We start from the raw sequence: 14,449 nt of genomic DNA on the forward strand, positions 1-14,449 counted from the left end.
TCAGCCCTTGAAACCAAGACATTCTGATCAGAGTACATGTTTTATATATCTATCTACTTACTGTATATGTTTAGAAGTATATGATATCTGTTTGCACTTTTCCAAAAACCTTATTAATGCGACAGTCCAGTTTTAATGTATTTGTTTCAAATTTGCTATGTAGCACTGACTTCATGAGAGGATGAACCCTATTGACACAATTTTTAATGTTGTTTGGTTTAGGGTTTTCTTTGTTAGATTTAGGCTGAATCATTAGGAACACGAAAGGAAGAACATTCAGACTTCTGCCACACCTTCACCCATTTCTACGACCTTGTTATTGTGATAGTCTAAATTCTGGAGTTACACCCCACTTCCACTTTCTGAAAGTTTTGTTAACGCGATAGAGGCTACAGTATTTGATCTGAGTTATTTCAAATTTGATGTGAAGTAATGAGTGGACAAACCCTATTGATATTCAACGCTCTGCGATTCCCCCAATCCCCCCCACTCCCTCCTCTTATTCCAGACCATGTGGAAGCAACGTTGGCTACAGTTTTTATACGCCCATATTTTCATGTAGATGTATCTTGTTATTGCCAGTGTCCATTACAGGTCACAATTTTTATCCGATTTTTATGTAATTTAAAATATATGTTTATGTCCCAAAAATCTTGGTTACTGTCGATATTAAAGTATGTCGGACCGTAACATCCTGAATTTTAGCTCCTGAATGTACGGAAAATCGTTTTTCAACTTGTTCTTTGTCCATCTCTTGCCAAAAGTGGGCGTATCTTGCATGGCAACCACTTTTTATACACCCACATGAAAATGTGGACGCATATTGCCGTCGCATCCATCGTCCACAATTTCTTGTGAACGCTCTAACGTCAAAAGTTATGATCCGATTGTTTTAAAATTGATATATGTTGTTGACATTCGCGAGATGAAGAAGCCTATTAGGTTCCAATAATTTCCGTTTATTACGTCTAGAATTATGGCCCTTGTTTCACTTTGTTAGACCTTGTGAACGCTCTAACGCCAAAAATTATCATCCAATCTTTGTGAAATTTCCATGCATGATTTTAATTAGTGAAACGACGGAGCCTATTGAATTTCAGCAATTTCCGTTTATTACGTCGAGCGTTATGACCCTTGTTTCACTTTATTGAACCATTTGAACGCTCTAACGCCAAAAGTTATCATCTGATCTGTATGAAATTTATATGCCTCATATAGATTAGTTCAACCTATGTTCAACCTTGGGGGTCTGTCATTGAGTCATCTGGCGGGGTTTCGATTCCCCAGTAGTACGTGACAAGGAGTAGGGTCGCCTGTTCAACCTCGTGGGTTTTCTCCGGGTCCTCCGGTTTCCTCCCACTGCAAAAGACCCCTACGCGCAAGCAAATTTTTGAAATAAAATTGAACCATGTGTCAGTCCCGAAATGACCTAGTTTGTGTCGAGTGGACGTTAAACCCTCTCTCTCTCTCTCTCTCTCTCTCTCTCTCTCTCTCTCTGTTCAACCTTGTTAATGCTCGATTGGTGACAATTATCATCCGATATGTATGACATTTATATGCATCATTTAAATTTGTGAAACGGAGGTTTATTGAATTTCAGCAATTTCCGTCAAATATTTCTCGAGTTATGACCCTTGTTTTATTTTGTGAACCTTGTGAACGTTCGAATGACAAATTAAGTTATCATCCAATCTGTATAAAATTTATATGCATTATTTAAATTAGTCAAATGAAAAAGCCTGTCAAATTTCAAAATTTTCTGTAAATTACTTCCAGAGTTAAGGCCTTTGTTTCAGTTTGTAGAACCTTGTGAACCCTCAAACGACAAAACAATTATAACCTGATCTGTATGAAATTGTCTTGTGTCCCCAATTACCTACAAAAGAATAAATATGCGTCAACCCTTGTCGACCGCCCGGACGATTTAGCTGCTGTGGGCATATGTTTCATTGCGTATGTGAACCCTCAAACGACAAAACAATTATAATCTGATCTGTATGAAATTGTCTTGTAAATGCCCCCAATTACCTACGAAAGAATAATTATGTTTCAACCCTTGGCGACCGCTCGGACGATTTAGCTGCTGTGGGCGTATGTTTGGTGTGAAGCATTATGGCTAAGTGGAGGATTGGGAAAAGTTTGTGAACACAACAGTGATTAGTTTTTTCTTGAGTTCATAAAGGTTCAATATCAAATTTGGTCAACATCAAAGTTTTCCTTTGAGATACTCTGCTGTCTACGGCTGTTGTGTGGGCGTATAATTTCAGCGTTTTGTTTGGCTGTTGTTAATTTTTATTTTAAAGCATACCATGAAACTCACTGATCGTCTCAACCCCCCCCCCCCCCCTACTGAGTTAATGTGTCAGTGAGAGACAGTGAATTTTCATTGTGATAGGGCACTCGAAATTCCCCATATCAAGAGTCCCTCATCACACACATAATAGTTTGTACGGGATTTGTTTTACTTGATAGTTTTCCAATCAAATGTTCTTGCTTTAAAAAAATGTCAGCAATATTTATTACGTCAAATTTGGTTTGTAGCCGAAATAATTAAATTTTAAATAAATCACCAGTACCACAGAACTGAAATATTTTAATACCCCACTGGACTGACATATTTTAATAAATAGGGATTGGTTTTGATTATTTAAAAAGTACTTCTGGAAAACATAATGCCTATTTCATGTGGGCGAGATTGCAAATATTTTACTTACTTTTTTTTAATTTTTTTCATTAACAGATCAATGTAAGGGAGATATGATGAACGTTAGATGGTTGTGATGATGGTCATATTGCTGGCTGAAGATGAGACAGTTTATACTATGACAGATGTTCATATTCAAAAAAGGCGAATCATAACTATGGTTGATTTTATACGAAATGCCTCAAATGTCTACACAAGTGTAGTTTTATAATCTACATTTTATTTGGTGAAACACGGGAAGATTAGAAAGGTGAACCTTTATCTTAAAAAAACCCACTGCCATACAAGATGGCTAGTAATTGTTCGAGTTACTTTGCTGCTGGTTGGTGTGTAAATCTATAATCAATATCTAAACTGCCAAAAATGACTAAAAACGATTCGAATTGCATTATTCTGGGTAGCCAAGGGGCGAGCTAATTTATCCAATACTACCGAATAGCACAAATACTACAAAATACTATAGTCTATTTATGGCATCAGTATCCTGTAACTCAAACATCTGAATAAATAGCCAAATATGACCAAACATCTCCCAATTCTAACCCAATGCTACAAAATTCAACCAAATACTACCTTATTATTATTATCCGAAACTGACAAAATTGTTCGCTATTTTGCAAAAATGGAATGATTTCTGATAGTATAGGTTAATATTTTGTTAGTATTGAGTGATCAAGGGAGGTAATAGGGACATTGAGACATTGGCCATCACTTGTGCCATACATTTTTGCAAGTTTTCCACAAATTAACTCAATTTTTGTTTAATATAATTGAAGTATTCTGTTAGTTTTTCACAATATTGGGGTAGTGTGTGGTTATAGCATTTGGTAGTATTTATTCAGATGCTTGAGCTACAGGGTACTGATGCTATAAATAGACTTTATCACCCAATAATACATTCTACAGTAGATATCGCTTGTGTGATAAATTTCATAATCTACTGCAATATCTCCTTAGTAGATATCCTTTACATGAATTTGATTGGTCAATCAAAAAGGAACTACTTTTTTTTTATTAAAAGTATACTTCTTTCTTATAAAAAAGGAACTATTTTTTTATTAATTGGCCTTGATGGAAACACTGGGTCAATATAAAGGACTTTACAATGGTTGAATTGCTGTCAAAAAATGATGTATCACTACGCCGTAATGTAATCAGGTTCAGTAAAAGTGAAATCTATAGCAAAGAATTATAGTTATTTATTTGTTCATGTAAGAAGTGATTGGGTGATAAATAAAATCTCCATGAGTCTTTTTTGATATCAAAAAAGACTCGTAGGAGATTCTCTATATTCCAGTTTATTGTAAAAATGTAGCTGATTCCATAAATTAACTCAATTCTTTTCTGTATAATTCAACAGACAGTTTCTGACAGTGAGGTAGTATTTGGTGGTATCTGGTAGTATTTAACTAGTATTAGTTAAATCATAGCCAAGTATGAAAAATAAGATGTAGGTAGACTATTATATTTTGCAAATTCTCTTCAGAAGAATTTGCATTCAAACCATTGGGGGGGGGGGGAATTTGAGAGTTTCTGTAATTTGCAATTATTTATATATAGCTACGATCTCAATAGAAAAATGACAGATGGGCAATAAAAGGTTATATTTTTATTTTTGACAATAACAGCCCCCCCCCCCTCCCGCTCGCAAGGTCATTACAGTAATGTGTTAAAGATAATTATGGGAGCTGGCAGTTCTCACTACAATAGTTAAAAACTAGATAATGTAAAGGGAATTTGCTGAAAATTTCAGTCAAATTAATCCACTCTAAACCGAGAATTTAGCGATTGAATTTTCAGCCTAGCCTCGATCATCATTACTGAAGTCGATACAATAAAAAACAGTCTCGATTATCCATTTTATGATTAAATCATGAATGAAAGTTGAGCAGCAAATCGGATCCTAATCCAGTAAATATCGCAGACTAGCAATGACATTGAGAGTTGATTATGGTCTGGATAAGTTAATTAATGTCTAATTAATAATTTAGATAACATTTTAGGCCTAAAGAAAGACCTGCAATAGGCAGATTTAGCTCTTGCATAATGTATGTTTAATAATGCTTTTACATGCCATTAAATTGTCCTAGTTTGTAAATGTACAGTGAGAGACATTCCTTTGTTGTATTCAAAAACAGACCACGGAAGTCAAGCGGTTAGGGAAACCGTACTCGTGATTAGCATGTCTCGGGTTCCAGTCCTGACGAAGGTCGAGAAGAGCCTTTGGGGTTTTTCAAGCCCATTACCCACTTGTCATGGGTAACGCCTGTGTAGCTGACAAGGGAAGTGTGTCTGGTTGTTTGGATGTGACAAAGAATCGGGGTCCATCCATGTCACATTGACGAGTACGTAAGAGAGCTCTTGACAGTCGGAATTAGAAGAAGAGTAAGTGGAAATGCCACCACTCGGCTAAATTATCCTCCCTCAAATTTCATGCGGAATCCTAGTGAACAAAATATAACCATGTGTTAGTCTCAAAATGACTTGAGTAAATATCGACGAGACATGAAACCCCATTCCACTTAAAAGAATGGGTTTGATTTGATTCTGATATACATTGACCTTTAGTGAAGATTTCTATTCCAGTCACAAGATGAAACGGGTGTAAATAGTTTTGTATTTTGTATAGGGGTACTATTTATAACATACTAATCTACTAATTATACTAATTTACTAACTACACTACCATACAACCTGTTACATGCCAGATGAGTATTGGCGTTATGAAACGTCATTCTCCAAGAACCATTATCGACACTATCCACACTGTCTGATTTTGTATATAATCGAAAGACTACAGGAGGTGATCAAACAGAAGAAGTGTTGTGACAATGTTGATCTGTTGAGGTTGTTTGGTTTTACTTGAGATATTTTCTAGAGACATGTTTAGCTTTCTCTATGCAGCGCTGTTTATTTTGCGATCCCTGGTGTGAGCTATCTAGTTTATATTTATTCTGATATTCTCACAATCTGTGTCTCTAGTTTATCTTAAAGGGTAGTTGTAGGGTGTGAAGATCAACATTTGTCAGTTACAGTTTACAGCCAGATAAACAATATAACAGAAGATGGGGTTTATGACAATGTTGTTTGTAGTCTTGTTGTTTGATTTACTTCTTAGAGATTACTAGTGATTCACACTATGGTACTGACCTTTCTTATATTGGTTTAAACTGCTTCTGATGTGCACACATTGTTTCTGATTGCTTTCTCCTGTGGTGATTCTTGGTATCGCATATATCTTAATCTTCGCATACAGTTATTTATTATGACTGGTAGTTGGAAGTCCATGACTATTGTATGGTTGTGGACTTGGATATCTTCCTGATCACTAGTTATCTCAAAGAAGGGGAGTTTTAGAATTTGTGTTTTATGTTGTGGTTTTGTAAGGTGTATATAGAAACGTGTCATAACCTCATCACAGCTATACAAGATGGAGACCACTCAAGATGGCCGACTTCTGATTTACAGCCTTAATGGTTTTTGTCAGTAGTTATAAATGGCCTGTTAGAAGCCCGGTGGATTTCATACAGAGTAAAATAGATGGAAAGGCAGTGTATTCTACTGCTTCTCTTTGTACCCTTTAACAAAATAGAAAATATTTAGGCTTATTCTGTTATTTACTATGATTAGGAATTGTCACTTAAATTCAATGTATATCTGAATCATATCACATCTGTTATTGTACACCCAACGCGTAGTTTTGGCGTATTAGTATTGGCCGCTACCTGTATGCAAATATCAGACCATAAATTCCTGGATTATGGCCCCTGATTGTAAAAGTGTGAGCGTATCTCGCATGGCAACTGCTTGTTTATGATTTGGCGTGAGGCGTGGGGTCATCAGAGGACGAAATCTAGTATCAAATTTCGGATAAGCTATAGGTGAGACATAACTGTGTAGGTGTATTTCCCACATGGTGTTTAACGTCTTGTTATTACTTCACTCATGTTATTTTGGGACTAATATAAAGCTGTATTTATTTGCCATGGTTATGTGTGAAATGCGAGTTTGGGTAATTTCGTCCTGACTGTGGTATCTCAACCCACTCGTCTTTTGTTTCCACTGTACAAGGTTCTTCTACGTGCACGCCAGTGTACATGGGTGGATATCGATTTACCGTCCCATTCCAACGACTAGGTACACTTTCCTTGTCAGTTCTGCAGGCGTTGTCCTTGGCAAGTGGGTCGCGGGCTTGTACAATCCCGAAGGTTTTTTTCAGTCCTCGCCAAGATTAGAATCCGGGACATTATAATTAAAGAGTGCAGTACCCTAACCGCTTGACTTTCATGGCTCCTGTTGATGTATATATTATCGGTTAAAGCCTTCTAGTTTTTTTTCTCATTATCAAATAGTTTCTGAAAATAAGCCTTCCATTGCCGAAATACTGTTTTCCTAATTAAACATATATTATGCAAGAGTTAAATCTGCCTATTGCAGGTCTTTTTGTAGGCCTGAAATGTTATCTAAATTATTAATTAGACATTAATTAATTTATCCAGACCATAATCAACTCTCGATGTCATCGCTAGCCTGCGATGTTTACTGGATAAGGATCCGATTTGTTGCTCAACTTTCATTCATGATTTAATCATGAAATGGATAATCAAGACTGTTTTTTTTATCGTACTGACTTTAAGAAATTCTCGGATCAGAGTGGATCAATTTGACTGAAATTTTCAGCAAATTCCCTTTATTTAGTTTTTACCTATTATAGTGAGAACTGCCAGCTCTTTATCTAATCTCCCATAATGTATCTTTAAGTAGTAGATTTTATGTAGATTTTAAAGCATACCACAAAACTCACCGACTCTCATACTGGTTGATTGAATGTAGAGAGTCGAGCATTTATATGGTACAAGTGACAAATAATTATAAAAATGTTTCAAAGATACTAAAGAAGTACAAATTATTATAGTTTGTAAAATATGTTATTTAATTGGTAGTTTTCCAGTCGTGTCTTGTTTTTTTATACGCCCACATGGGAATGTGGTCGTATATTGCCGTCGCCCCGATCCGTCAATCGTCCACAGATTCTCGTGAACAGACTACATTTATCATCTGATTGTTTTGAAATTGATATATGTTGTTTGCATTAGTGAGATGAAGAAGCCTATTTAATTTCAATAACTTCCGTTAATTTCTTCTGGAGTTATGGCCCTTGTTTTACTCTTTTGCACTGTATGAAATTTATATGTATTATATAAATTTATATGTATATGTATTATATAAATTAGTAAAACAAAGAAGCCTATTGAATTTCATCAATTTCCGTTTATTACATCTAGAGTTGTTTCACTTTGTTGAATGTTGTGAACGCTCTTATGACAACGGTTATCATCCGATCTGTTTGAAATTGATATGCATCTTTTAAATTAGTGAAACAAAGAAGCCTATTGAATTTCAGCAATTTCTGTTAATTGCATTCAGAGTTATGGCCGTTGTTTCACTTTGCTGAATCTTGTGAACGCTCTAATGACAACAGTTATCATCCGATCTGCTTGAAATTGATATGAATCATTTAAATTAGTGACATGAAGAAGCCTATTGAATTTCAGCAATTTCCGTTGATTAGGCCGGGAGTTATGGCCTCTGTTTCACTTTGTTGTACCTTGTGAATGTTCTAGCGACAAAAGTTATTATCCGAGCTGTATGAAATTTATATGCATCATTTAGAAATTGAATTTCAGCAATTTCCGTTAATTACATCTAGAGTTATGGCCCTTGTTTCACATTGTTGAATCGTGTGAACACTCTAATGACAGCAGTTATCATCCGATCTCTAAATTGATATGCATCATTTAAATTAGTACAACGAAGAAGCCAATTGAATTTCAGCAATTTACGTTAATTACGCCGTGAGTTATGACCCTTGTTTCACTTTGTTGTACCTTGTGAATGCTCTAATGACAAAAGTTATTATTTGATCTGTATGAGATTTATATGTATCATTTAAATTAGAAAAACGAACAACACTCTAATGACAACAGTTATCATCCGATCTGTTTGAAATTGATATGCATCATTTAAATTAGTACAACGAACAAGCCTATTGAATTTCAGCAAATTTCCGTTGATTACATCTAGAGTTATGGCCCTTGTTTTGCTTTGTTGAATCTTGTGAACGCTTAAATGACAAAAGTTATCAATTAATCTGTATAAAGTTCATATGCATCATTTAAATTAGTGAAATGAAGAAGCCTGTTGAATGTCAGCAATTTCCGTCAATTACTTCTAGAGTTATGGCCCTTGTTTTACTTTGTTGAACCTTGTGAACGTTCGAACGACGGAAGTTATCATCCGATCTGTATGAAATTTATATGCATTATTTGAATTAGTACAACGAAAAAGCCTGTCGAATTTCAACAATTTCTGTTGATTACTTCCAGAGTTACGGCCCTTGTTTTAGTTTAGTTTTTAGAACCTTGTGAACCCTCAAACGACGCAAATTATAATGTCATCTGTATGAAATTGTCTATTAAATTCCCCTAATTACCTACAAAAGAATAACCTTTGTCGACTGCCCGGACGATTTTGCTGCTGTGGGCGTATGTTTTGTTGCCTGGCATCCTATCTTTGTTTTTTAAAATGGATATCAGCAATATTTATTGTTGGCATTTTATTTAAGCTCAAGTCAGATGTTTACTGTTTGACAAGATAAACAAGCAACATTTAGTATATATATATATTCAAACATTGACTGGGTCTATAAAGTACATAATATGCAATTAGTAAAACTTTACATTTAGTTTTTATATATTATGTTATAACTAATGTTATATTTATATAAACTTTTAATCATTTCATATTTGAGAGTGTATATATTATGTAAGTTATAACATAATATATAAACTCTCAAATATAAAATGTTATATTTATATAAACTTTTAATCATTTTATATTTGAGAGTTTATATATTATGTGTTATTACCTATATAAACTTTTAAATATTTTATATTTGAGAATTTATATATTTTATATTTTTTTTACAATAATGGAGGGGTGTATAATGCATGCACTTAGATCATGAGCTCTGTCATTTAGTCAAGTGACATTCTTTCGATTTTCTACTGGTCTCCTCAACATTGTAGGGTTCCTCCGGGTAATACAATTTCCTTCCACTGCTAAAAGGCCCATGCACGCAAAGGAATAATTAAAATAAAATTGAACCATATGTTAGTCCCTAAATGACCTAGTTTGTGTCGAGTGGACGTTACATCCCTCTAGTTTTGTTTTTTACCAACAACTGTTATGATACCCTTGTGAACTTTCTATAAAGCAGTTTTCTAAAACCTTAATTTTCATCACCATATAGCCCCGCCCAAAGGCATGTTTCCTCAAAAAATGTATTCGGTTTCCCCAAACAGTTTTTTTGTTGAATAACAATATAATATTTCTTTTTTAGAACCAAGTTTGATTTATATATATTATACTTGCATTTTACACAGATATTATCTAAATACCTTTAGTAGAGAAACGACTGAAATATGAAAATAAATATTATTCAAAATATGTTATAGCAGTCTGATAAAATTATTTTCGACAAATATTCAAGTTATATTGTAAGTTTTTATAAAACTATTGCTGCTATACTTACTTACCTTGCCATCAACTATTTGAACGGTTCAAAGAAAAAAAAAACATGTTTTTAAATATTCTGTAATTTGATAGTAGGTTTGTACACTGAACAACCGACCACTGAAATAACAAAAGCACATCCGGTTAATTTAATACATTTTCTGAGAAGACCCCCCCCCCACCATATGTTCGGTTGTGAATATTTAATTTTATTGAAGTATATTGCACTGTCAGTATTTAAACATACATTATGCAAGAGCTAAATCTGCCTATTGCAGGTCTTTCTTTAGGCTTGAAATGTTTTCTAAATTATTAGACATTAATTAACTTATCCAGGCCATAATCAACTCTCGATGGCATCGGATTTCTCTGATATTAAATAGATTAGAACAGTTCACGCATATTTTGATTTAAGCTAAAAATGGAGGAGCTTCGAACAACCAGTACGGTGGTTGAAATTATTGCACATATCTCGCCAAACCTTCAAAGAAATTTTCAAATTATTCATTTTACATTATCTGTTTTTGAACTATTATAGCAAGAATGACTAGCTCTTTACCGAAATCTTACATAATGTATCTTTAATATTGTTATACATATATATTGTTATAGATATAGTAAATAGATAGAACTCAATGACCATTTAATACTGCTCGGGTTATTCAATGGTTCACACTCGGGTGAACCATTGATTAACCCGAGCGGTATTCAATGGTCATTGAGTTCTGTTTTTATTCTATAACTACATGCAAATCTCAAAATACATTGTACTATCTAGATTATCAAAAAAAACCAAACAAACAAATCATCACCAATAACGTAAAAATTCATCATAGGTTCAGCCCCCCCCCCCCTTTTTAAAAAAAAAAAATTGTGATTGCCTAGTAGTGACATTATTACAGTTTATATATATAAAATAGTGTTATAGATATAATAAATATTTATATACATATAATAAATATTTTTATTGTTATGAATATGGTATATTGTTATATGCTTATAGATATATTGTTATAGATATAGTAAATATTTATGAATATGGTATATTGTTATGGTATATATTTATATTATGGATATAGTTAGATGTTATAGTATATATTGTTATAGTAAATATTAATATTGTTATACATAATATATATTTTTATTGTTATATATTATATATTTATATTATGATATATATTTATATTGGTATGGTATATATTTATATTGTTATATGCTTATAGATATATTGATATAGTAACTATTGTTATGGATATAGTTAATTGTTATAGTATATATTTATATTGTTATAGATATAGTAAATATTAATATTGTTATACATATATATTTTTATTGTTATATAGTGTTTTGTTATAGTATATATTTATAGTGTTTTGGTATATATTTATATTGTTACCTTTATAGATATATTGATATAGTAAATATTGTTATATATAAAAAATATTGTTATAGATATAATAAATATTTATATACATATAATAAATATTTTTATTGTTATGAATATGGTATATTGTTATATGCTTATAGATATATTGTTATAGATATAGTAAATATTTATGAATATGGTATATATTTATATTGTTATGGATATAGTTAGTTGTTATAGTATATATTGTTATAGTAAATATTAATATTGTTATACATAATATATATTTTTATTGTTATATAGTATATATTTATATTATGATATATATTTATATTGTTATGGTATATATTTATATTGTTATATGCTTATAGATATATTGATATAGTAACTATTGTTATGGATATAGTTAATTGTTATAGTATATATTTATATTGTTATAGATATAGTAAATATTAATATTGTTATACATATATATTTTTATTGTTATATAGTGTTTTGTTATAGCATATATTTATATTGTTTTGGTATATATTTATATTGTTACCTTTATAGATATATTGATATAGTAAATATTGTTATATATAAAAAATATTGTTATATATAAAAAATATTGTTATAGATATAATAAATATTTATATACATATAATAAATATTTTTATTGTTATGAATATGGTATATTGTTATATGCTTATAGATATATTGTTATAGATATAGTAAATATTTATGAATATGGTATATTGTTATGGTATATATTTATATTGTTATGGATATAGTTAGTTGTTATAGTATATATTGTTATAGTAAATATTAATATTGTTATACATAATATATATTTTTATTGTTATATAGTATATATTTATATTATTATATATATTTAGATTGTTATGGTATATATTTATATTGTTATATGCTTATAGATATATTGATATAGTAACTATTGTTATGGATATAGTTAATTGTTATAGTATATATTTATATTGTTATAGATATAGTAAATATTAATATTGTTATACATATATATTTTTATTGTTATATAGTGTTTTGTTATAGTATATATTTATATTGTTTTGGTATATATTTATATTGTTACCTTTATAGATATAGTAAATATTGTTATGGATATAGTTAATTGTTATAGTATATTTTTATATTGTTATAGATATAGTAAATATTAATATTGTTATACATATATATTTTTATTGTTATATAGTATATTGTTATAGTATATATTTATATTCTGGTATATATTTATATTGTTATGGATATAGTAAATATTTATATTGTTATTAATATAATAAACATTTATAATAATATAGATATAGTAAATTGTTATGAATGTAGTAAATATATAGAAAGTATTGTTATATGTATTTATATTGTTATAGAAATAGTAATTATAAATAGGTTGTACATACAGTAAATATTGTTATAATATATATTTATATTGTTACAAAACAACAAATATTGATAGTTATATAGTAAATTGCATTGTTAGATAAAGTTAATATTTATAATGTTATAGTTGTAGTATATTTATTTGGTTACAGATATAGTAAATATTTATATTGTACCGGTAAATAAATATAATTTTTTTAAAATCTTGTTTTTATGTATGGTGGTTTACAAAAATTGCCCGAAATGATCTTTGCCATTCTCAACAATAGATCTGGGATAACCAATAAAGGATTTATGATGGAGTTATTAAATAAGAGTCGATCTCCCTTTATTCAGAGCACATCACAAACATGGAACTTATAATATGAGGTCTATGATCACAATAACTAAATTCAAGGGCTAGTGTCTAGTCGTTTGGGCGGTAGGCCTACGACAAACCGAGATCCCTGTGCACATAGAAATAGAACCATTGAGTGATTGACAGTTGAAATTTCCCTCATAACTCACTCCATCAGTTAGAATCAAAGTTATCTTATCCCAAAGCATCGACCAAAGAAATTGCTTAGCTCTGCTTAGCTTTAATGGGAAATATTAATCATTGAACTCAGTCAAGACATTCGCATAATGAACATCTATACCCCCATTTAAAGCTGAATTATGTTCCAAAATATTGACCAATCAAACTGCTTATTTCTACCTAGCATAAGCAGAAAATTCTCATCATCACCCAATTAGAACCAAAGTTATCGTGTTCCAAAGTCTCATTCAATCAAATTGCTCATCTCTGCTTAGCCTTAGTGGAAATTGCACATAAACAAACTACACCAAGGCATTCACGTAATAGACACCTACACCGATTTTGAACATTCTACCTCAATTAGGAGAGATATTGTGTTCCAAAGTCTCGACCAATCAGACTGAAGTCTCTACTTTGCCTAAGCAGAAAATGCTCAGCATTGAACCTTGTTAAGATATTGATTTAATAAAACTATACATGAAGTTTCATAACTATCACTCAAAGTTCCCGAGCTCCATTGTCTCGACCAATGAAATTGCTTATTGCTTTGCTTACCCTAAGCCGAAAATGCTCTCATAATCAAACTTAGTCAAGGTATTGATGTGATGAAACTATACACCAAATTTCATCACTCTCACTTAATTAGAACTAAAGTTATCGTGTCCCAAACCATCAACCAATCAAATTGCTTATCTCTGCTTACCCTAAGCAGAAAATGATCATCTTTGAATTCCATGAAGGCATTCACCCAATCAACACCTACACCAAGTCTGAACATGCTACCTCAATTTAAAGGAGAGTTATTGTGTTCAATATTCTCGACCAATCAAATTGCTTATCGCTCTGCTTACCCAAAGCAGAAAATGCTCATCATCGAACTTAGTCAAGGTAT

The sequence above is a fragment of the Patella vulgata genome, chromosome 3 (assembly GCF_932274485.2).
Source record: "Patella vulgata chromosome 3, xgPatVulg1.2, whole genome shotgun sequence".
NCBI classification, from domain to species: Eukaryota; Metazoa; Mollusca; class Gastropoda; family Patellidae; genus Patella; species Patella vulgata.